The sequence below is a fragment of the Melitaea cinxia genome, chromosome 5 (genome assembly GCF_905220565.1).
Source record: "Melitaea cinxia chromosome 5, ilMelCinx1.1, whole genome shotgun sequence".
In the NCBI taxonomy this organism is placed as follows: domain Eukaryota; kingdom Metazoa; phylum Arthropoda; class Insecta; order Lepidoptera; family Nymphalidae; genus Melitaea; species Melitaea cinxia.
In genome coordinates, this window is record NC_059398.1 from 16,524,105 (window position 1) to 16,546,162 (window position 22,058).

General features: G+C 31.6%; 1 protein-coding gene across 1 annotated transcript in view; it reads left to right on the forward strand.

The window, feature by feature from the left end:
* The window catches only part of LOC123653885, a 116,267-nt gene that overhangs the window by 19,110 nt on the left and 75,099 nt on the right, over nt 1-22,058 (forward strand). The window contains exon 3 of the mRNA XM_045589862.1: nt 5,367-5,396. The gene's annotated coding sequence lies outside the window, so the exon portion shown is untranslated. The remainder of the gene's footprint in view (nt 1-5,366; nt 5,397-22,058) is intronic.

Here is a 22,058-nt window from a genome sequence, read left to right on the forward strand (position 1 = left end):
CTGGCCTGACTAATTCCCGGTGATGATGGTCTTCAGTTCCGTCTTCGTCCGATGACCGGCGGAGATCTCCACCGGTGTAAAAGCCGGTAATCAGTCAGCCCGTTATTAATCGAGGGCAGTGACTCGATTTGTAGCAAAGTATAATTAAAGATATAAATCTTAAAGTAAAAATAAATCCTGGAACGAAGAAAGTTCCGAGTCAGGAAAAGAATAATTCAGAAACCAGTGTCACAATTAGCAAAATAATAAATAATTACAATTTTCTCGTTAAGTTAAGAACACCAGCAATATGTAATTATAATAGATATCATGAGAACTTACCCCAGCGGGATTTAAGCCGAGTTAGGGTCGAGGTTAGGTCTCGAGGTTCGGCGGCAACGAAATGCAAAGAAAAAGAAACAAAGACACGCGAGCAAGGGAATATTGACAAGCAAAAGCCTATGCGTTAAGCATAGTCTGTATTTATATAAATTATTAAGTTTAAATTTAGATATTAAATTATTTTATAATTTAAGGAGTAGACAGGAATATTAAATTTAGAATTTCTAATTACAATTAAATTGATTTTATTAAAGAAAGATCAATAATTACCAAAAAAACATCAGCGGCATCTATCAAGTCCGTTAGAGAAAAAACGCCGATATGAAACACCAATAGTCACAAAGTGTCGAAAAGTTGCCGATAGATGGCGCCACAAGTAGAAGCATGATAAAATAAAGTGAAAAAACTTAACTTTTACTACAAGATCTTATTTATTAGAGTAACGTTCCAGCACAACGTTACAACGTACAGTTCGGACATCCTCTTTTATTTATAAATAAGATAAAGTAGGCAACATGGTTGGTCAGCTGATAAAGGCTTACTCTCTTATTCCGTGATACATTTCATTGAAACGTTGTTATTTTTTCAACGACGTATACATAATTTATAAGAGAGCTCGTTTTGTTCCTATCGTCCTGTCTGCTAGTACATAGCATAATAAACAGTGAGTAATCAACACAACGCACAGCTGCACTTATCTGCTAAAAATACCACGAAACGTCCCCGCTGATAATTTTATATGAATTAAACTGTCAGGAAATGCAGCACCTATACACATTATAAACTTTTTAACGTTGGTTAAGATAACTTTCTTACTTCTTTTTTGCACTTTTTTTTGATTATTTGTCTGCTTTAAGAGAAAAATTTAACTGAATTGAATTTTAACTATAAATATAATTAAGGCTAAGGCATATTTTAGTTAGCTACAAATTGTTCATAATAAGTAGATATTTTTAAAAAAAAGTAATGAAAATCGAGAAAGGAAGAGATACGAAACGTCGAAAACATATTTAATTTATTTTTTTACATGTCCTATAATAAACTTAAATTTTATTAAGATTTTGTTGTTAATGTTACAACGCATTGTGTGTTCTGTTCTGTTGATTGAGTTGATCTATAAAATTATTTAAAAACAATAGTAACATATCTACATTAAAGCAACGATTTGCTGGCTTACCATTCACAACTAAATATAAAACGATTCCATGTAGGATAAGGATTGGAGATTTATCTCCCACGCTACTCTACTGCGGCTAAATATAATGCTTAGGTATTCTTTTTCTGTATTTAGATACAGAAACAGAGCATCCAGGTTGCCATTTTATGAAGTGAAACATCTTGAGGCGCATGAGGGTAAAATTTTAACGGATGAAACGGCAACGTTTTTGTGGATGGTGCTGGAACGGAAATCTAAAGCTTTAGATTTCTATAAATATAAACGAGACTTAAAAATTAGTTTGAAAAAGAAGTTTCACTTTTGACATTGACATTTCACTCGACATTTTTTTTCATTATTGTCGTCAAGTTATTATAAGTGTTTACACACACAACAATTTATCATTATCATCTAATGTGTACATATCTTTAAAAGAAATGTAAGTTCCGTAATAGTAACTAAACTACTCCACATTTATGTATATGTTAAACATCATCCAAATGAAAGGAATACAAATTTTAAAATTCGTAATTTTGCTTTGATTTTATTTATATGATATAATTTTTATGTAAAATTGAATATGTACTGTAGATTAGTGGTCATTTTTCAAGACCATGATCATGGATATACCTACCACGGCATTGGCCTCAGCCTGACTCGAAGCTAATAATTGATAATTAAGATTTTAATAAAGATATTTTAGGTAACTTTACTAAAACCTCAAGCCATTTAAAAAGAATTTAATTTTTTACTACTTATCGAGTTTTACATTGATCTGTTTTTACTGCACATTATCAAAATTCCGGTTACGCCCATGGCCATGACCACGGTGGTGACGCTGCAATAGTGCTAAAATATCAAAGACGCGACATGACTACCAATAGACGTGGTAAAAACCGTTTTTTTTATCATAGTGTTGGTACCATGACACTTTTATTATGTATTTACATACCAATTTGATAAATATTTAAGTATATAATAATATTAAAATATGGGAACCAAAGGAAAGACTTGCTGCTAGTTAACATTTAATGCGGAACTGATTTACCTTCATTAAATATAATAATTTGATACAAACGTATTTCGTAATACCTGCACTAGTCGGTACTTACATATATATCACGATTGATTTGTTAAATTACAACTTAAATTGTTTTTAAAAAGCTGCCGTCTTATGTTATAATTATAATTCTTATGATTAAATGTTAGTGGAGAAAGCTATTGGAAGCAACTTTCATGCTAATGAAAGTTTCCGAAATTCAATTATTCTACGTTCCTTGATTTATTGTTAATCGTTATATATTAAAATTTAATATCGATTTAATTTTAATAATGTTTCTTATAATACCAACACTGAATGGATTAGTTTTTTTTTTTATATATATACTCTGAGACGGAGGCAAATAAACGTACGGTCCGCCTGATTGGTAAGAGGATTTATTTATTAAATTAAGGCATACTAACTAAGTACATAAAAAAGCTTTCTACATTAAAACAATACCACTAATTTATACAATATGCACTTAAATTAAAGGTTTGCACAACATTCTTAGAACGCTACTGTAATCAGACATTAATCATATTTGTGTAATTTACCGAAAAAATAACATTTGTTACAATAAAAAAAAAATAGAGAGAAAGAAAAAATAAAACTAATACAATTATATATCAAAGTCCATCAACACTTTAATTATTTTTCTCTTAAATTGGCTTAGTGAATCTGTGAAGATGTCTATGTTAAGAAAAACTGCATTTAAATATGTACGATTTTATTTTTGTGTTACCCTCACATTAGGAATTCTAAACATTTTTGAATATCATATCAAAAATTGACCGCTCCAGCGGGATTCGAACCCGCGTCTCCGACTGACCGTGTCGGCGCTCTAGCCAATTAAGCTATGGAACGATGTACCCGCTAGAGCGAAATTTTTGATATGATGATTTTTTATTTTCGGTTTAAGCGAACCGTGGCGCCGTCTATAGTGAGTTCTTTACAGAGACCCGTAACTATTCAAAGTTTCATATTACAATGAAAATCTTTGACAGGAGACGACACCGTGCTATTTTAAATATGTACGATTTTATTTTTGTGTTACCCTCACATTAGGAATTCTAAACATTTTTGAATATCATATCAAAAATTGAATATAGACTATAGACGGCGCCACGGTTCGCTTAAACCGAAAATAAAAAATCATCATATCAAAAATTTCGCTCTAGCGGGTACATCGTTCCATAGCTTAATTGGCTAGAGCGCCGACACGGTCAGTCGGAGACGCGGGTTCGAATCCCGCTGGAGCGGTCAATTTTTGATATGATATTCAAAAACTGCATTTAAATTTTTTTGCATAATATTAAGCGGTGAGCTATTTACATACTTAGATTTATTATGCATAATATGAAACCGATATAATATGAGGATACCGTAACCTATGGACGCCTGCAACACTAGAGGAGCATTGCATACCATTGCCGACCCTAACCCACTACCCTTCCCAGGCGCTCTGGCAACCTTATTCACCACGGGAACACAACACTACTTAAGAATAGCATTATTTAGCTGTCATCTTTTGTAAGGATGAGATATTTCGAGCAAGATTCGTACGCAATAAATTAATGTTTACAAAGCTTCATGATAATTAACTCCATTATATGTATAGACGTTTGACTCAATACTTACGTGTTTTTAATCATACTGAATTTTCAATATTTTTCTATCATCGTAAGCGCCGTTGTTGTTAAACTTCCACGAGCACTGTATATAAATATCCTATTTTCCATCTTAATAATCAATATTATTATTCTTAATATTGGATAAACAAAGCCTTTAATGTATTGTATTAATAATTGAATAAATGATGCAATCAAATCTTACATTATATTCGTAATGACTTTCGCTCAATGAGGAACAATGAGTTTGAAACAATACGTGTCACCGTTACCGTATCGAGAACAAAACATCGATTATTCGATTCCGTGTAAATTACACTCGCTCTCGATTAAAGTTATTCTCATCTGCATTTTCATTTTCCGATTCGGAATTTCCTGACTTCCGTTTCGTTATTCACATATGAAGAAGCAAACTTGAGTATACGACTAATTTTCCGGAAATAAAGGAAAAAGGAAAATTAGTTTAATTGTTTTCTTAAATGAAAATACAATTTCGGGTGTTGTAAGTATTACAGAACGATATTGAAATTGATGGATTTCAACATTAAAAAATATACAAAAAAAAGAGCAAAACCAAAAGCTATCGTACAAAAATTGGTAGTAGTTATATACCTAAGAAACATCTCTGACATGCATAACACTTGGAAAAAAGTTTGGTTACAATACATCGGAATAATATTAAACAATAAACATAGATCCACTAAAGTTGTTTTCATCAAAATATTTGAAATTTATTATAATTTTAATTTACACTTACGTTTGGTAAAAGTTTTACGTGACCACTAACGAAAGCGCAGCTACTCAAAAGCTGTAAAAGTGTTTTACATAACATCAATTTTAAAATATAATATACTAGACTACCGTTTCCCTTATGACATACCGGCTCGTAGGAGATCCCCATATATTTTTTTCCTTAACCTGTTATGAACGTTTATATATATATATATATATATATATATATATATATATATATATATATAAATTCTGTTTCTTAAAAAATATATACCTATCATAAACCAACTCTCGACTGTCCTATTGTCGCAGCTGGATCCTGATTTTCGCTCCAAGGGTCTAGGTTTGGTTCTCTGTCCTCGAATCTTTGTGTAAGCCAGCTGTTACCAAAAACACATGCTTATAGAAACAAATGATCGTGTATATATGTTTGTGTTGAACAATCGTGTAAAAGTTATATAAATTCTAAATTGTTCCTTTGTTACAGATTCCTGCGCCCGCGCCGTTCCCACATCTGGTATGTCATGCTTTTATTATGTGTGATGCATTTTATATGAGAAAGTTACGTTTTTATCTACAACTGAAAATTTAATTCTGCAACTAAGTATTTACCGTTGTTTTATCTGTTTTATAATTATCTATACAAATAAATAAAATTAGAGCGTCTGTTTGTAATATTAAAATTACCGCTTTTAACTAAATTCAACATATACCAAAATAAGATTTTTTTATAATTTTTGTCTGTCTGTCTGCCTGTTTGTTTGTTCCGGCTAATCTCTGAAACGGCTGGACCGATTTTGACGGGACTTTCACAGGCAGCCTACTTTAATTAATTTATTTTTTTAAATGTTATAACTGCGAAATGAACAATAATTATTTTGTTAAATTCCACGCGGACGAAGTCGCGGAAGTCAGTCACGGCTAGTTACTATTATAAATTATTAAATAAATAAATAAATAAACGTCATAACTAATATATTAACGAGCTTTCTAAGGAAATTAAACAATTACAGAAAGTTTTAAAATCACCTCAATCTTCTAATACAACTCATACATATTTAATTTTTAATACATTATAACTTAATTAATTTCAATCATTAATTTCGTATGTTGTAAATATTTAAAAAAAATGATCGAAAGTGACTTACGGTTAATGATAATTATTTTGACATTTAAGGTTTACGAAACTTTTCGACTTTCTTGAACCGGATGGTAGATGTGCCTTATTAATCAATAAGGCACATCTTCCATCGTAACATATTATGAAATAGTAATTTACATTCCTTATATATACAGGTGGACACGAGTGAGTGGCATTATTAATTCAACCATTTATTATACACTCACATTTTATTACGGTAGGGATAAATCTGAAACAGCCCCCCTTTTTTATACTAACTAGGTCGGCTAACAAGCGTAAGACCCACCTGATGGTAATCGATTACCGTAGCTTGCTACACCAGAAGCATCGCAAGCGCATTGTTGACCCCTCCTCGCCTCAGCCTGTAATATCCCACTACTGGGCATAGGTCTCTTTCCCCACGTAGGAGAAGGGTCCAGAGCTTAATCCACCACGCTGCTCCAATGCGGGTTGGCGGATAAATTCCCTACTATGAGTAACGATCGCTATCAGGTGTACATGATAACAACCGGGACCGACGGCTTAACGTGCTCTCCGAGGCACGGTGGGGAGACCCACTAGGACTGCACAAACACCCAGACCACGGCAAACACCTGTATGGCTAATACAAATGTTTGTCACGTGCGGGGATCGAACCCGCAACCGCCAGCACAACAGATACAATCCATGGCTGTAACCGTTGCGCCAACGCGGCGCGGCGTGTTGACCCCTCCTCAGGGTACTCTTAATCACCTTAATAATCACAGGAACACAAAACTGCTTGAAAGCAATATTATATAGCTGTGATCTTCTATAAGGTAGAGATACATCCCCGTTTCTATTTTCCGTAATGAAATACGTCTGAGTAGTAGTATATAGTCTTAAGTTTGGGTATTCAATAAATAGATAGGTAGCGGTAATGTATTCAAGCGACGAGTATGCTTTTTCCCTCACTCGCAAATCCTCTTATATTGCAAATTTCCAGGTGTAGAACTAATCATTTCACATTACGTGCTTCTCGATGCTCTGTTTTCACCCTTTTTTATATCTAAATATTTGGAAATTAATGTTTTCAATTGTTTTTAGGCAATTGTAAAGTAAGTATTACAATTTCTAAAGTACCGTGCCCACTTTTTTTTTGTATTATGTCAACATAACTTGCTCAACCTGTCTCATAAGCGGCGAAATTTTGACGATTACGGTGTAATTCATAGTATGATATTTCGCGTTCATGAATCACTTGAATGAGTAAACGTTACGTATGTTCATTCATTACGTCGAGAAACTTTTACTACGAAACATAATAATAAATTATAATATTTTCCTGCCTAAAATATTACGCAAATGTCGTCATTTTGTCATCATCCTTTGAGTTTCATTCAGTCTGTAACATCCCATTACTTTATTGGACATGGGCCTTTTTCTCCGTGTAGAAGAAGGGTCGAAGCTAAATACACCACCCTTCTCCACTGAAAGCTGAACAGCCTTTGAGTTTTATTTTAAGTTTTATTTGTATATTTTTCCGTTTTATCAAGACCTTTAAAGATGTGCCTAAAAATTGTTTAAGCTTGAAAAATCGTATGTTATTGATTCAACAATATTGGATTTACAAACTAACGGTTTATCGATAATGCCAACTCAAAAGCTGTAATTATTCTTTATTACCAACTTCTATCGGCCCCTCGTAATGGTCTGACGATTTGGTGTTCGTTAGAATAAATTTTTTTGACTTCAAAATTTCCTTGTAAGATTTATGTTATCTTCAAGAGATATTTTAAAGATAAGCTACTTGGACGTCTTCCTTTGTTGTTTATCTTTCAAACAAACTCTCACTCAAGTTTACGTCTACAATCGTCCCGATTAAACAGATTTAATCTCAATAAGGATTATTTTTACCGATTACTGCAAAAGCTAACTTATAAAGGTATCTAAAAATAAATTGTATGGTTTAATATATTTCTTTTCAGAAGTGTATAGTATTTGATGTATTACTGTAGTAACTTTAGCTGATCCCGCAAACGTTGTTTTGCTATACATATATGTTTATTAACCCTCTTAATCCTATTGACGTTGTTTCAAAATTAAAGCCGTCAGGTGGCAGTATTGCTGTATTGTGTCTCAATGTATACCTAAGTATATAATTTAATTAATTTACAAAAACAAAAGCAATATTAATTTTTTAGTTGTTGATGCCGGTAAAGTATGCAATTATCTATAAAACGATATATAATTTATGTGGAGTAATTGTGAGGTTTTTCTAAAAAGTGAGGCAAAAATCTTAACTTCAGCGTATTAATGTATATGACATATGTATAAGCTGTTGGTTTTCTAAATAATTAAATAAATATATGCATATTAAATAACTAGTTTCCCGCACGTGGCATGGCTTACAGAATTTTAGTGCTTCCGTTTTCTTCTTTTAAATATAGCCTAAACCGCTCAGCGATAAAGCCGAATTCTTCTGGTGGAAGAATGTTGAATGTGAAATTGATTTAGTATCTTTCTATATATTCATACCAATACAAAAAATCTTTTTTATTTATAATATTAGTTAAATTTTAAGTCTATTGGATCGCATTACTTATTTAAAAAAAAATTGCGGAATACTATGTATATTAATTGCTATAATCAGTAGATACCGTAAATGCCATTATCCTGTAAAGACTTTACGGTTATTACTTTTAAGGCTTTCGTATTTACCGCTTAACCGCGTGCAGCAAAAAACGACTTACTTATCTATAAGTTTTAAAACTTAAGCAAAGTACGTCGCTGTAGTTTAATTTCATATAGTGTTTAAACAATTCTATAACTGCATATATTTTCGTCCTTTCATATTTTTGACTTTGTTTCTAGTGTGATCGTTTTATGTACGATATTTTTCATAACACTTAACATTTTGTTATGTCTCTGTTAAGTCTCTAAATTTTGTGTAAAATCAAAACCTTTAGCTAGTTACCCAGCTGTTGGTAATCATCTAAGCAACTTAGTGTTCGGATATCGGAAGTGATTTGCGAAAATTTACTCGAACTTCCTAGCTCACAATAAAAACATGAATGGTCATAAACGTCAGCTACCAGTTAACGGTCAGTCAGGATAAGTTATGTTCACGAAAAGGAGAGTTCTCGTACCGCGGGTTCGATTTCAAGTTCAGCGACCCGACCACTTTCCCTTCTTCCTGACTTACCTTTACCGAGCAGGTACTAGGTTTTCACCCATCGTGTTTTATCATGGAATGTTTTTCTCAAACTTTTTTATGACCACGTTCATTACTATAACGAGTCTGGTTTTTCTTGGTAAATTAATGAGACTTAAGTTAAATAATTTATAAAAATATTCATGACAAAAAGCGGAGAAAAGTGGATTATTATTTTTAACTCTATACTCGTATCTATAACTGTCTGGTGTTATTATGGAGAGTTAAACATACAAAAAAAACGAGAGTGCTTTAGACCACACGACTAAAGTAAAAGTTACGAAACGTAACTCTCTCTCTGTCTTTTTCTATCTTCACTAACTTATATCTCCTTCTCAACTTCCGTTCGCCTCGCCCAATCACACTTGTCGTAACGCTCCCGTCACGCATTAACTAGCTTACTCCCCAAGTCCAGCGGGCGTAAAGAAGTTTAACTTCAAAAAAATTGACTTTATTTTGATTGAGATATCGTCTTATTTAAATTATACATTGAGCTAAAGTTGCTAACCATGCTTTTCGAATTAAGGGGTGGATATTTTTAAAATCACACTTAATTTTCAACAGATAAATAAATTGTCGTCAGATATGTCACCGTCTTCGGTGCGACAAAGCCAGCCCTGCGGTCACCAACCCGCCTGCCCAGCGTGGTGACTATGGGCAAAACACATGAGTTCACTCCATTTTTGGCGCGAACTTGTGGAGGCCTATGTTCAGCAGTGGACTATATTAGGCTGAAGTGATGATGATGATGAGATATGTCACTAGTACTCAAATAATGTTGTTCTATGTTGTATTTTTGTTTTTTAATTTTAATTTTTGGAGAAAAAGAAAGCCATTTTTTTTAATCAATTTGTCTTGACCACAGAGCACAGAGTAGCGGGCGAGCCAAAGACAAGTTTATTGTTTTTTTTTAAAGAATTATAACATAAAGGTTTTATCAGACAAAGGATTAATAATTATTACTATCTAACACACTCCCCTAATTTTAATTCCTTTGTCTTTTATAATATGTTGTACAGCGGTTTTACAAACGTAAAAGAATGAATTTAAGTAAACAATTTGTAATAAGTGGCTAACACATAAGTTTTAAGCATAAACAAAATTCCTTAAATGTAACTTACATAACAATCTTATTTGTATGATAGATAAATTTAACTTTAGCTAATATTTTTGTGAAAATGTCTGCTGTTTGTTCATTTGATGAACAATATTTAATTATCACATCACCATTTTTCACTTTTTCATGAATGAATTTGTAGCGAACGTCTATGTGTTTTGAACGTCTATTTATCACTCCATTTTCAATAATTCTTATCGCACTTTGATTGTCCACAAACATTGTCACTTTAACACTATTAGAGTTCAAAAGTTCTTGAATTACTGATTTTAAGTATAGAAGTTCTTTGCAACATTCAGCCGCAGCTATGTATTCCGCTTCAGTGCTGGAAAGTGCTACTATAGGTTGACGTCTTGTGCACCAGCTTATTGGACAGTTGCTAAGGAATATAATATATCCCGTAGTGCTTCTTCTTGTTTCAGTATCTCCTGCATAGTCCGAGTCACAGTATGCAGTTATCTCAATATCTCTTTTTCCTTTTGGATAGGTTAGTCCTTTCTCTTTTGTTCCTTTTAAGTATTTTAGAATTTGTTTTAAGTTGTGAACATCTTGATCTGTTGGATTTTCTACTTTTCTACTGCAATAATTTACAGCAAAACTTATGTCGGGTCTGGTTTTATTTGAAATGTATGTTAAGCTTCCTAGTAATTCTCTGTAAGGAAATACAGTGTTCTTAGCAGATTCTACTCTTTTACTTGATTCTATAGGTATTGCTGATACTTTTGATCCCATCATGTCGTAATCTTGCAATATGTTTTCTACAAAAAATTCTTGTTTTAATTTTAACTCGTTTTGATTATTCATTATTTCCATTCCAACATATTTGTTAGGGTTATTATTTACCTTGGTTATAAATCTTTTACCAATTTTTGTCATGATCTTGTCTATTTCGTTTTCGTCTTCTCCAATTACTATTCCATCATCCACATGAATACCTAAGAATATTGTGTTATTTTCATTTTTTAAAATACATGGTTCAGTTGCAAGTTGTACTAAGCCTTGACTGTTCAAATAATTTGTAAATGTTTTATTCCATTTTAGAGGTGCCTGTTTCATGCCATACAGGGCTTTTTGCAGTTTGCATATACCTTTAGCACTCATTCCCTCTGGTGTGTACATATAGATTTCTTCATCATCATTTAATTCGCCATATAAGAATGCAGTTTTAATGTCAAATGTTTTAATTTTAAAATTGTTTATGGCTGCTATAGCTAAAATCATTCTTAAACGACTACTGCTTATCACAGGACTGAAAATCTCATGATAGTCAATTCCTTCTCGTTGTTCAAATCCTCGAACTACTAAGCGAGCTTTGTAGGTGCCATCATCTTTTATCTTCAATATCCATTTATTACTTAGAATCTTTTTACCTTTAGTGTCTTCTTCGTTTACAATTTTCCATACTTTATTTTCAATCAAAGATTTTTTTTCATCATCAATAGCTTTTTGCCATTTAAGTTTGTCTTCACCGTTAATCGCTTCACTGTATGTCATCATCACATAATCATCATATCTCTGTGGTGGTTTTCTTAGTCTTTTTCCTGGAGCAGGTGTAATTTCTTTATTACATTGTATAAATGTAGTTGGTTGTATGTCTGTGTTTGTTGTGTCTGCTGTATTATTTGGTATACATATATCTTCTTCATTAGATGTTCCTTGTTCTTCATTTATTATTTCTTGAATTTCATTTGGTATGTTATCCTTTTCATTATTTTGAGTTTCATCATAGCTTGTTGTTAATTCAATTATGTCATTTTCTTCATTTATAGGATTACATTTTTCTTGGTTGTTAGTTTTTACAAACTTTACATCTCTTCTTATTATTATTTCTCTATTTTCAGAGTTCCAGAGTCTATAACCAGTTGGAGCATAACCAACCAATATGAGCTTTTCACTTCTTTCATCAAGTTTCTTTAGCGGTTTTAATATTTTTGTGTATACTTCTGAGCCAAATATTTGTATATTTTTCACATTTGGTTTTTTATCAGTCCACATTTCTATAGGAGTTTTTAGTTGACCGTCTCGTGGAGTTCTATTTAACAAATAAGTTGCTGACAATACTGCTTCACCCCACATTTCATTGTTCATGTTCGATTCATATAGTAATGCTCGTACTTTTTCCATCAAGGTCCGGTTAAAACGTTCAGCTTTACCGTTTTGTTGTGGAGTATAGGATACTGTATAGTTTATTTTTATTCCTTGGTTTTTACACCATTCTTTTAGGTTATTGCTGGAGTATTCTCCACCCCCATCACATCGTATGACACTGACTTTAAGGTTTGTGTGTCTTTCTACCTCTTGTACATATTGTTTTAAGTACATAAATACTTCACTTTTGTTAGTTAATAGGTAAACTTGAGTATAGTTTGTATAGTCGTCAATGCATGTTAATACATATTTCTTGTTATTCCATGTTTCAGGTGAAATAGGTCCACATATGTCTGTATGTATTGTATGTAATATTCTTTCAGAATTTTGTCGAGTATGAAATGGAATTCTGGTTTGTTTTGCTTTCATACATATATCACATGTTGAGGTAAGTGTATCTATATCCTTATTGGTAATATTTATCCCTTCTACTGATTTAATAATATTTTTTAATGTTTCTTTTCCAGGATGACCATATCTACGATGCCAATCTTCTGCGGTTTCTTTGTCATATGAAATTAAGACATTTTCTTCAGTATTTGTGTTAATATTTATGTTATATAAACCTTTTTTATCTTTCTCACCTTGTAGTATTATTTTATTATCCTTTTTTATTGTTACTTTATCTTTAGTAAATATGACAACTCCTTCCTTCTCCGTTATAGCATTAACTGACAGCAAATTTTTCTCTAGTTTAGGAACATATAGCACGCCATCAAAGTTACAGTTTTCAGACTTAATTTTACCGATTTTAGTGGCTGTGATAGTGTTATTTGTTTCTGCAGTTTTAATTTCAATATTACATTCTTTTTCATGACTTAAAATTGAATTTTTATTGGTCAAATGACTTGTACAGCCCGAATCTACCACAAAAGTTTCTTCGGTAGCCAAAAAAGATACCTGATTCTTCCTGAAGAAACAGTTTCTTTCTTCATGATTATTTTTCTTGCAAATAGAGCAAGGTTTTACTTTTTTCTTGAAAAAACAATTATTTTCTTCATGATTATTTCTCTTGCAAAATGTACAGAATTTCTTTTTAAAGTTTTTATTGTTAGCTTTAAAAGCAATATTTTCAGTAGTAGTACTTATAGTTGTTAAACGTTTTTCTTCGGCCAAAAGTCTTGAAATTAAATTATTAGTAGTTTTGTCAGATGTTGCTGTCGACTCCCATGCTGTTATAAAGTTATTGTAATTTTCTGGTAATGTTGATATAATTTTTGTTATGAGCATGTTATCGTTGATATTTTCACCCAAGCAGTTTAATTGGTACACTAGGTTTTCGAGCGAACTTATGTGGAAAGTCATGTCCTGTTTGGTATTGTATGAATATTGGAAAAATTCTTGTAAAGTATTGCACTTTTGTCGGTCACTTTTCTTTTCAAATATGAAGCAAAGTTTTTTATACATTTCTGATGCGGTTTTACATGACAATAAAAGTGGTAAATGTTTTCTGTCTATTGTACTTGTAATAATTTTCTGGGCCTGTGCATCTTTTTTTAATTTTTCTTTCGAGTCTTTTGGCGTAACATCGCCATCATGCACAATTTCATATAAATCGTTACTTCTCAAATGGATTTCCACTTGGAATTTCCATAGTATAAACGTTTTTTTTTATTTGTAAGTTGCTGTATACGCGATAAAGAATCTTTTTCCTCCATCTTTAAACACGCCGACTTTTAAACTTTTTTATGTTTTTATAGTTGGTTGTTATTGTATTTTCACTTTACTTTAACGCTTTTTTTTATTTTTTAATTTCCGTTTATAGGAACCACTTCTATGCTACCATGTTGTATTTTTGTTTTTTAATTTTAATTTTTGGAGAAAAAGAAAGCCATTTTTTTTAATCAATTTGTCTTGACCACAGAGCACAGAGTAGCGGGCGAGCCAAAGACAAGTTTATTGTTTTTTTTTTTAAAGAATTATAACATAAAGGTTTTATCAGACAAAGGATTAATAATTATTACTATCTAACATTCTAAACATGGTAATAAATAATGTCGATCACTAAAAATAATCCGCGTTACTCATATTTCAATCGATTCATCTTTATTACCTGGTTTTGTGTTCTTGTGATGTGACAAAAAAATACAAATATTACCAGCCCCCCGACAATTCCATTAACCACGATGTACCGACTATAAACGACAGACATTGCTAATGTAAATCGTGACTACTGAACGAATTGCCTATCTGTCTGTCGCTACAGCTAGCAACCGAACATCAGTTACATAGTAGAGGAAACAAAAAGTAATTATTGATTGTGTCCTCTATTTCTAGAAAAAAAAAAAAAAAAAAAAAAAAAAACAGGAATTTAAAAATAAAAGTGAAAACGCTGAAATTGTTTTTAAAACATTGTATACCTTTGTTACAGTTGCGTTCGCACGGTACAATTGTCTTATTAAAATGAAGTAGGCGATGTTTTGCAAGTCTCAAAGCAAACCTATCAAGTGTTGCAATCTAATAGAAACGCGATATAGTTCAATGTACACTGAAATCTAATTACACGACGTTAGGCCGCCTATTCACGGACTTTTTTTTTGTGTAAAAAATTCTGTTTTGTGTAATAATCCTGCTCTCAAGCAGTGTTGTGTGTTCCAGTGGTAAGTAAGATGGGCAGACCTAGGGAGAGTTGAGGATATTAGCAAGGCGTTTGCGTTGCTTCTGGTGTTGCAAGATTTAGGATTTTTATTAAAAATAAGTATTTATTAAAATTGCTAAATAAAGTGTATTTGTCTGCTATTTTTATATTTACTACTTAGAACTTATAAATCAAGCCGCGAGTAAAATAACGCGCATGCATTAGTAACTGTAATTGTAGTTAAATTGTCTTAAATAAATCACAAAGTAGTAAAAAATCTGGTATTTTTTTTGTAATATTCAATATAATTTCGTTTATAGAAATGCATAATATGCGCGTATCGGTAAGTAACTACAGTGTTTTTAGGTTTAAATGTACCGTAAATAATTTTTTAGATGTAATATAATCGTTTATGCTGTACTCCCTTTCGTCCGCCTAGAAAAGTGACTTTACACGCTCAACGCGATTCTTTAAATTGACATAACTTTTTTTTATTTATGAACCGATTGATATGAAACAACACTAAATGTCAAGCTAAGCTTGCTTTAATATATTAGTCAAAACCACATCTAAACTAGATAAGCATTTTCTGAGATTAGCGTGCACAAATGCACAGACAAACAGGCAAAAATTCTGACAATCATTGTTTTGGGTCCTATTTGCGTCGATAAAGGTCCCAATAATATTTTTTCTCAAATATCTTAAATATAAAGACGTTACATTTTTTTGTTGCGATCCGTTAAATTTTTTATAGTTATCTATGATGATTAATAACATAGAAACAGTGAAGCTATTTCATTCGTTAATTTTTATTCTATCAGTCTATCTCAACGTAGAGTTGAATACCACGGCAGTCAGTTGTCGAGGCCGTCCAGTCTTACATGTCTACTATGATATCATGTGTTTAAATAAATACCTAAATAGCATCGCCTCTTTAAAAAAAAAGCTAAAATATCTGTGTAGGTCATACTTAACGTAAATTATAATAATTTATAGCGTCGCTAAGTTACGTATATACACCGTATATGTTAGTTTTAAATTTCGAATCTATACAAATAAATAAAATTGGAATGTCTGTTTATAATATTGAAGTAACTGCTTTTTACTAAATGCATATGGATGTATACACTGTTCATATACCAAAATAACATTTTTTACAATTTTTTGTTTTACATTTGTTTGTCTGTCTGTCTATCTGTCTGTTTGTTCCGTCTAATCTCTGAAACGACTGGGCCGATTTTGACGGGACTTTCACTGGCTGATAGCTGATGTATTAAGGAGTAACTTAGGCTACTTATATTTTAGAAATTTATTTATTGTATAACTCTGCAAAATTAATAACTTTTTTGTTAAATTCCACGCGGGCGAAGTCGCGGGCACAGCTAGTTATATTCGTAACTTCTTTGTCTCTTAAAATTTTCTTATTGTATTATTGAAATATTATGTTTTTGGTCAACTTATATAACTCTATTTACTTCAATAAAATGCAAAAAAGTTTAATCATTGACTTCTATTGAAAGTTCAGATTAAATAAAAGTAGATCATAAAACAAATTAAATTCAGAAAGCGCGCTAAACGCAGCATGATATACTTTCAAATTGATATCGAGATACTTGCCGAGACGGTTACATAATAATATAATCATCAGCTCTACAAAACCTTGGCGGACCCTGTCTATAATGGGAGTAAAAAATATTTTACGAAAGTGTCGATCATCGAGATGCGAGGTTGTACTGTCGTAGACGTCAATTGGCGGCACGCAAGAGGCCCCGATGAAATACTTTTTGTACCACAAATTTTATCTGGCGAATATGGAAAAGCAAAATATTTTCGATTCAATTCCTGTAGAACTTACGTCAAAATCATACCTCTAGTAAGCAAAATCAGATATATATAAATTGAGATCGATCGTCAGTCGAAATAAAAAACATGTCACTCCAAACCTCTAGTTGATCGTCTATAAATGATATTTACTTAGTCTGAAATTGAGATGTGTGTACACAACAATCAATGGTACATTCTACAAGGAAGGAAACCTTAGAATCGCCTGGGGCTTCCTCCGTAATCGAAGACGTGTAATCTGAATAGCTGAATTGTTATGTGTCTGGGAGAAGATTTGTTACACACGATTTGTTGTTACTTTTCCTTTAATGAGAAAGGCTGATCTGTTACGTATGATATCTCCTCACACATCCGTCATAGCATTTATTTCGTAGTACGAAGTGATTTTTTTTAATAAAGTAAGATACAAAGTATAACGTTTTAAAGAACGATTTTTTGGTATATACCTAATAACAATATATATATATAGCCGCCTATGCACCTTTTTTCGTTATAATATTGTATTTGCTTATGTAATTTCTAATGTGCAATTAAATTTTTAATAAAAAAATAAATATATCTCGTCTATTAACTATACGTAAAACTAATAATATTAATAATGGATACTCGAAAACTATTCATTATAAGTTATTTTTTTTTTTTGTCAAGGACATGTCATGTGTCAATTACTACTAACGGTTATACATTTTAAACATAACGAAAAACGTGACGAGATAATAAATAACATTATAAATTCCAAGAGTCGCTTAATAAACTCAGCTTGATTATTATTGATCAGGTTAAAGATCTCACATGTATCGTATGTATTTTAATAATAACTTTTTGTAACGAATATTTTGTTTATAAGTTAATAAAAATCATTTACATATATTCGTATAATTATTAATCGTAATCATTATTATAACGATCGTCGTCTCATTTATATAACGATCAGTAAATTGTAGTTGTAAATATGTATATAGTTGATTAGTCATCTTTGATCAGTTTTAAATATTTCGTTTGTCTACAAAGAAATATGTCTGCTTTGTTGCTGCGGCTAGCTCTACAGGTGTGACATGAGTATATGATTTAAAACATTACGCTTTGTTACATTTTTAATGTCTATTTCTCAATATGTGCGTTTCTTTTTGTGATCATTATTCTATTTTTTAATAACTAAGTGTTTAATAAATCCTCCTCCTAAACTATGTATTATATATTGCCGTCTATCATCCTTATCATCATCATCATCATTCCAGCCTATGGCAGTCCACTGCTGGACATAGGCCTCCACAAGTTCGCGCCAAAAATGCGTGAACTCATGTGTGTATATTCACCACGCCGGGCAGATTGCCGTCTATCATTAATTTATTGTTTTGCTCTCAAAAAAAAAACCTAAATCATCAGTAATAAAATAATTATATATATTAGAAATAGAAAAGGGTCTAAAATTGATCCCTGAGGAACTTCCATGTTGAATTCTATGAGTGCTTCGTACGATATGAAGTAATGAGATCAAGATGACAATAACTCCATAATAATAAATCTTACGTCAGTTTATAAAATCGTTGGCTTTAAAGAAGTCCACAATACCCGTAGGAAAAATATGTTTCTGTGGAATCTGCTCAATGGCCGTCAAGTCAATCGACAAGTCTATTGACATAAATTCCATGTGTAATTGCAATCAGTCAAGTGGTTTCACTTACATGTAGGTACTGTGTGTACTTGATTCACTGATAAATAACATATTGTTAAACATACAAAGCTAAAAAAATTAAGTTTCAGTTTAAGGTAGCAAAATTAACTTCATACTTAACTTCAATATAAAGAAAATAATTGTTTTGTTCATTTACATTTAATTTTGTACCTAGTGTTTTTTTTTTTAGGTCACGTATCAAAGAGTTCGCGATCGACGAAAGAGTTGGCACAACGGTCACAGCACTGGTTTGTGGCCGTTACGCTTGTGGGTGCGGGTTCGATCCCCGCACATGAAAAATATTTGTTTGCCATGTGTGGTGTTTGTGCAGTCCTTGTGGGTCCCCCACCGTGCCTCGGAGAGCACGTTAAGCCGTCGGTCCCGCTCGTTATCATGTACACCTGATAGCGATCTTTACTAACTGTAGGAAATATATCCGCCAACCCGCATTGGATCAACGTGGTGGATTAAGCTCTGATCCTTCTCCTACATGGGGAAAGAGGCCTATGTCCAGCAGTCGGATATCTAAGAGTTCAATGCCAAAAATTACAAATAATAGGAGAATACAGTTTAATACAATAGAGAGGCCTATGCAAGGCCTATCAATACAATAGTTACAAATTTTATAAAACTTCATATTATGACGCTTAAATTTTATTGTAAATTACTTTGTTTCAAGTGAAACTTTTTTGCTGAGTCAGCTTCAATAGTGTCTAATATTTTATACAAATTTCACCTAACATAAATACGTGAAATACGTTAAATGTATGTGAGATCTCACCTTCATACATAAATTATGAAAAGTGCACTCTCTGTTGACTATTTAATGATATTTATTTAATTTTTATCTCAATATTTTAAGCATAATTATTACCTTTCTTGGAAATCCTTACCTAACTTTTAAAATATCTTTTAAAACTGTACCAGTAAACGACGGTTATAAATGAATCTGCATTTGTACAAAACGTTCGACTTTAACACAGTTGGGACCATCACTATATATTCAATAGCATCATAAGCATCACAATGACGTTTTTACTTTCATTTCTATAATTACCGTTAACCGATAACGATAATATTGTCAAACTCTATTTCGAGTACACAAAAAAAATCGGTGTTTTTTCTATATATTACGAAGAATTACCAAAAAAAAATCGATTTAAAAGGCTTAGTTATCGGAGGCTTTAAGAATGTATGTAAGGTGGTACCGTCTCTTCAACCCAGTTCGTTCTGGGTCACGTCGGTCGGCGCTCGTGACGCGTAGAGTCGTAACGACCGTCCTGGTAGTAACATGTGCGCGATCGATTTATTCGCGTTATAATATCTCCCGCTAAGATACTCACTAATAATAATATGTTTTAATTATGTGTTATAATGACTGTTTGTGATATTTGTGTGGTGTGATGTGTTGTGACTTGGATTTAACGCTAAAGGTGAGCTTAGATCTTCAAGTAAATAACGTGGAGATAACATATATCATCGTATATTATTGTTTTATATCAATTTTTTTTTTTGTATATTTTTTTTTATATTGCTCTATAGATGACGAAATATTCTTTTTTTTTTTTGCTAAATAGATTATAAATACCGTAAATTAGAAAAGAAAGTAAAGTTTTTTCGTTAATCGTGAAATGAGGTTTTATGTGATTTTATTATTCTCTTTATTACTGTTACGTGTCTCAATATTGCCGTCTTAAAATTAGATTTCTCAATATTATAATACCTATAATTAGTGTTTAATGATTTTTATATGCCATCGTCTTTGTAATTAATAAAACCTGTTTTTAATTACATTTTTTTTTTAATTATATCATTGATTGCTTCACATTGCTTATGCTCTGATCATTTGATAAAATATTACTTTCGATGTGATTTTTAAACGTAAATAGAATATTTTTACGTTAACACAAATTATCAGAATAGCTATTGACCATGAATTTTTAATGTTACTTGAAACGAGTTTTATAAATTGAATGCTTATATGTACATAACCAATCTATTTACCTAATTATTAAATACAGTACAATAAAGGTCTTTGCATTTATTAATTTCATAATAACATAAAATATAATATCATGGTTTCTTGACTAATTATTGTGACTAACTGCTATATTTATAATACCTATATAATATACTTAAATGGTATTGTACATTTATATATTATATATAAAAATCTCGTGTCACGAGGTTTGTCAGGCCTAATATTAATAAAAATATAGGCTAATAGGCTATATTTGATTTCGATTAATGGCCGCGATATTTTTATTGTAAATTAAATATAAATATATAATATGGCGCTACTAAGCTCGCCATGTCAACTAGTTGTAATATATTTTTACCTATAACAAAATAAGTGATTTAAAATCAAAAACGACTATAATTAAATAAAATTTTATACTTTCTGTTTTAGATAGTCCTAATTAACTTGGAATAATATTCAGCTTAAGATTATTTTCACTAAATGCAATATTATACTGAGATATATAATATTAATATCATATGTATATGTATATAAATGTGTATATATTATACAAAGAATATCCGATTCGAGTGTAGTGAACGTACGTGTTACTTGAACCGTATCTCATATTACACAGAATTATAAAGGTTTCGTAAAATACTAAGGCTGTATTTCCTAACGTCGTGTAAACTGAGGCCGTAATCTATAACATTGAATAATATGTTATATTTATATGAATTCAAAACTTTGGATAACGATATAACAATACAATTATGTACGTTTGTTATTGTTATTTGTCGTTATATATACTAGTATATAGAGAGCCGGTTTCTTGGTTTGGTTATACTGCGAAAACTACTGAACCGATCGGAATAAGACTGGTATACCATTGTATATGATATGCTGGTGATTACTTTTCTTGTAAAAAGATATGGACGGACAGAGGTCGCTAGTGTTATTATATTACGTTTTATATGTTTAAGAACATTACTGGTTTATATTTTAAAGATATCTGTATTGTCCGTAATATCGTGCTGAGAATAAATAAGTATTTTTTTGAGTCAATATAAAGTTTGTTTTCTGTAGACAATTATTATAAAAACGAAATATTTGATTTTTTGTTTGTTTGTAATAGATGAACTTTAAAACTACTGCTTCTATGTTTGAAAATTCTTTCACTGAGAATATTACGTTATCACTAAGTACTTTAGGCTATAATTTAATTCGAGAAAACAGAACACACAAAATTGTGCGATCCACGCTGGAAAGCCGCGGATGTAGAGCTAGTCTCCGTTCATCAGTTTTTGACAGATCTTTAGATATTTACCCCTATTCTGCTCCTTCCAGTCATAGCTTATAGGCTATAAACTGCCTAAAACCAGTTTAGGCTGTATAATATATATGTATGTAAAAAAAAACTCGTAATTTCTTAAATGTACTAAGTCTAACAATTCAAGTACGTTTAGATGCTCAGAAGAGTTCTTAATAGATAGCAGATGAAAATTGTTCCGCGACGTGAAATCCTTTGAAGTACGTACATAAGCCT